Raw genomic sequence first — 4,952 nt, forward strand, 5'->3', positions numbered from 1 at the left:
TTTTTTTTTTTCTAATTTCCCTTTAAATAACAAATGACTTCAAAAAGTGATCTGTACTCTCTGGCACAATGCTGTCTTCACTCATTTCTGTCCATGATTTCCCTAACTTCTTATGGCAGATCTTCTGGCTCTAGAAGCAGTTTTAGTAAAACAGCTTTCTTACAGTCAACCTCTTTGGTGTTCTAACCAAAACCTTTGTCCCAAGTGTCAGTTTCCCTTCTAAACTTGTGTGCTGAGATTTTCATCTGAAGTCTCCCAAACCCAGCTGTTCACTTCTCACTTCTTTTGCTCTTTTTCCTATTCTCCTGTTCTGCTTCTTTGTTCAAAGTAGTAGGTACTTTGGGGAATCTTGCTCAGCCCATGCCCCTCACCCCACTTCAAGAATGACCTGTCTGAGCCTCTCCTGTTGTCTCTTTCTCACCTCGTGGTTGAAAGCATTCAGGAAGGGCCATGTACAAATGGAGTGGAGGGTGGAAAGCTCCAGAGAAAGAGAATCATAAAGCACACGGGCAGAGGGATGACAAGTCCAGAGGACACATGACCCTGCAGAGAAGAGGAGATGGGAACTGCTTTGTGCCAATGGCACCTCAGTTCTGGTCCTTTCAGAGGGCTAGCTGTGCTTCTTACCATGAAATATTCTTGTCCCCTCCTAATAAACCTCCCTCTCTGGGCTTAGGTTTGTTGAAGAGGCTTCTGTTTCTTGCATTCCCTAAATGTGAGGTGATGCCCCTGAGCTTAAATCTGTCTCCCTAAAATATGAAGTTTCTTCGTTTTCCAAAGGAATTGTCTAAAGGAAGAGGCGATTTACTGAAGTAGTTAAGAGTGTGAGCGCTGGGTTCAGATTGCCTAATTAGCTTGAGATCTCAGGACCTCTCTGCCTCCATTCTCCCATCTATAAAATTGGAATAATAGAAGTGTCTACCTTCTAGGGATTTGTGAGAATTGAAGAGTTGATGCAAATAAAGCTCTTAGAATAGCACCTGACACATTGTAAACCTGTAGTAAATATTGTTGCTATTGCTGTTATTTATAGCAACACATTCCTACTGGCTTTCTGCAAGAACTTTAACATGTCCGTCCCAGGACCTCCCAGCTTCCCTCCAAAGAGAACACAGCTACCTAACTTCCAGGTCCTGTCATTGGCTCCTCCATTCAATCCAGCAGTCCTTTGACTTCACGTCTGTTTGACTTTGGGGCCTGGGCCGATTCCATGAGACTAGCAGTTCCCAAATTGAACTGCCTCTCAGATACCAAAGATTTTGAATCAGAATCTTCCAAATTAGGACTTGGGAATCTGTATTAAAACAAAATAAAACAAAAAACTCCTCAGCGAATTCTAATGGACCTGACCATTGGATCAGAGTTTGGGGAACTACTGTGGATTACACTACTTTCTCCTCACTGACTTTATCTGTAAAGTCATTGCGTGAATACCTCTTTCATAGCATTGCTAACCTAGTGTGAAACTTTACCACGTGCCAGGGACTGTGCCAAGGGCTTTCTAGCTCTTGTCTCACTTAACTCTCACAGCAATCTTGTGAAGTAGATACTAGATTCACCCCATATTGCAGATGAGGAAACTGTAGTTTTGCTTGATAAAAGTCATTCAGCTACCTAGTGTGGAGAGTGAGCATATCAACTGCTGGAGTGAATGAGAGTAGTATATTAGCTAATGTATTTAAAGCCTCTGGTAGACAGTAGGTGTCCAATAAATGTCCCCCTTCCCTTCCTTTTATCTATGTGATTTTATTCATGCCCAGTGAATCTTGGATTGAGGACAATACTTTGACCTTAACAGTGCCCAGAGAATTAAAAACCAGTATTCTGGAAGATAAAACATAAAAGGGTGGTGGATACCAGTGGAAGATGGAGGTTGCTTGGGATCGCCAATGGAGAGAAACACAAGTATAATTGCATATGGAAGACCAGGCTCATGTGAGGAGAAACAGTATCTTGGCCACTGAGGGTAGGAAAAGTCAGGGTGATGAACTTTAAAAGAGGAGAACCAAGGTATGAAGGTAAAACCATGTCATCTCATAGGTAGATTCCTAAAAGGACACCTGTTTCAGGCTCCTTCCCACCACATGGTCATTCAATTCTTTTTTTTTTTTTCAAAATTTTATTTATTTATTTATTTATTTGAGAGAGAGCACAAGCAGGGGGCTGGGAGAGGGAGAAGCAGGCTCCTTGCTAAGCAGGGAGCCCAATGAGGGGCTCGATCCCAGGACCCAGGGATCATGACCTGTGCTGAAGGCAGACACTTAACTGACTGAGCCACCCCAGAGCCCCTGGTCATCTAATTGTTATGTAGACACTTTCCGTGACAGGAAATTCAACTTATCAAGGCAGAAGAGGTTCTAGTTGTTAAAAAACTCTTCATATTGTTTCATTCTAGATGTTCTACCCGCAGGTCCCCCTTCCCTGAAGCACAAGTCTAATTTCTCTTCTATTTGACAGCCTTTCAAATATATGAAGACAGTTACCTTGTACCTCCTAGGGCAAAACCTTCTGCTTCCTTTAATCGTTCCTCATATGACGTAGTTCCAAGCCTCTTGACATCCTGGTCCCTCTCCTTGTGCATGTGTTTACTTTGCATTTGCCAAGCCTTAATTGGGGACAATACTCTGTGTGTAATGACCAACCCTGGGTGGTACTGTAACACGCAACTTGCTTTATGTGTCAGACTTTTATCGATGCAGCCTAAGACAGCATTCATTTATTTGGGCAGCCATACTGAGGATCCAGTTTAGGTTTGCTCTTATTTGCATCTCTTAAGATACATATCACCAGTTAGTTTCCCAGGGTGGGACCCCCACCTTTATCCCTGTAAGAGCTAGCCCACTGCTCCCACATTGCATTTGGCTTATGTTAATAATGGCACATCTTCTGCTCCTGGTTTTGTGTCACCTAGAAATGTGAAGCAAATCCTCTGGGCTTTCATTCAGGGCACTGATAAAAGTCTTGAAGTCTAAGCCCTGGAGAGAGTCATCTATCATTCTGATGATAACTAGTATGGTATGAAGGTTTTGAAGTCAAATAAACCTGGTTTGAATTATGGCTCTGCCACCTACTTTATGACATTGGACTAGCTGGTTAAACTTTTGAGTTTCACTTTCCTCATCTGTAACATTGGGTTGTGAGGATTAAGGGAGAAGACGCAGAGAAAGCATTTAGCACATTAATGATGAAGCACGAATATTGATTCCCCCCTACCCTTTCTTCAGGTCTACATAAATTCGTTAATCAGCACCTGTAGGTTATGGTTTGTTAATCAGTTATTGGTCCAATGAGTTATACTGGAACCCAGGCCTAGATTTCTTTACCTTAGCCACAATATCTCGTGAAGGGCATTGCTAAAATGCCACTTATATAGGGTGGTTTCCTTATGAAATCAGGGCAGGGACAAAGTAAACAGCAATGATTCCACTGGCATATAAATTTCAGAAAAATCGTAAGCTATCAATGAAGTTGGTCAACCTTGAGAACAGTCAATACTCAGGGCAGAAGCGCATATTGGGTAACCGCTCTGTGCCTGGCAATGAGTTGGGGACAGCAAGGGCTTTACCACGATTAAAATGCAGTGTCTGTGTTCAAGGAAAGAGACTAGAATTCTAGAATCTTAGGGGCTAGTCTTGGTCAAAGAATTGAGTGAAGTGATTTCATTCCATTTGTTCATATATCCAGTCAACAAACACTTATCGAGCACTTGCTAGGTGTCAGGCTCCTGTCCCCACCCCTCCATCTCATTCCCATTAGGCGACCGAGGGTAGCGGGGTGAGTATGAGAAAAGACACCGCCCTCGTATTCAGGGAGTTTAACGTCTAGAAGGTTGAGAGATCTTTGTGCTAAAGGCCCTCTGCTTAGTGCTTGGGATGCAAAAATAAGACAGATTCATTGTCTTCTCAGTACCTAAGATGTGTTCTGTTATGACATATTTATTTTTTGTAACGATTTGTTTCCTTCCGTCTCACTCGCCCGGCAGCTTTTCGAGGCAGAGACCGCGGCCGCCGGGAGGGTGTCTGTCACACAGTAGGTGGTCAAAACCCGGCCGCTGGAAGGAAATGCAATGGAATCGCTGCGGGCTTGAGTTCTGTCTCCTGAACAGCGAGAATGACAGCTGCAACGGGACGCTTGGAGGTCAAGACGAACGAAAGGAACGTTAAGAAGCTTGGATGGGGAAGCCTTCTAGAAATACTAAGTATTCGTTCTCCCGTTTGGACTTTGGCAAGCCAGGATGTTTTAGGAAGGGTCTGGCACTCTGTGTTCCTAAAATTGGTTTCCTAGATGGAGCTGGAGGGAGGCGAGCGTGGAAACGCTGCTTTTTGTCAGGGTGCCCGAGGGAAGAAGGGGAAGGAGGAGGGGTGAGACCGGTGAGCCAGAAGCAAGCCAGGGACCTGGAGAAGAGAGACATGCCAGGCGACTGCAAGGAGTGCGGCGTCTGCACCCGCAGGGGCCAACGCAAGCGGGAGACCTGAGGAGAAGGGAGAGGGCAGGGGCGAGGAAATCCAGGGAAAGCGCGCCGATTGGTCCTCTTCTCGGGGCGTGTGCTTCTGTACGCCCAGCGATTGGTGGCGGGAAAGTATCTGGTTAACCGGCCCCCGCCGCCCCACCATTGGTTAGCAGCCTCTCTAGCTGCTACACCACTGGCCAGCGGGCCGGCGAGCCGCGCGCGGATTGGTCGGGGACGACCGCCGAGACCGTCTCCCTTCTGGCGCCCGGATTGGCTGGTGGAAAGAGGCAGGTATCCGGGCTCTGGGGCTCCTCCATTGGTGGGCGGGGAAGGGGGGTTGGGCACAGCGATTGGTGGGCGGGGGGCCGGGCCTGGGCCGGCGGGGAGCGGATTGGTCGGAAAGTAGGTTAGTGGTGCGACATTTAGGGAAGGCAGAAAGTAGGTCAGGGACGGAGGTGCCTGTTTACCCGCGCCGGACTCACCGCCGCCGCCGCCGCGGGAT

This window comes from Ailuropoda melanoleuca, chromosome 16 (genome assembly GCF_002007445.2).
Source record: "Ailuropoda melanoleuca isolate Jingjing chromosome 16, ASM200744v2, whole genome shotgun sequence".
NCBI lineage: Eukaryota > Metazoa > Chordata > Mammalia > Carnivora > Ursidae > Ailuropoda > Ailuropoda melanoleuca.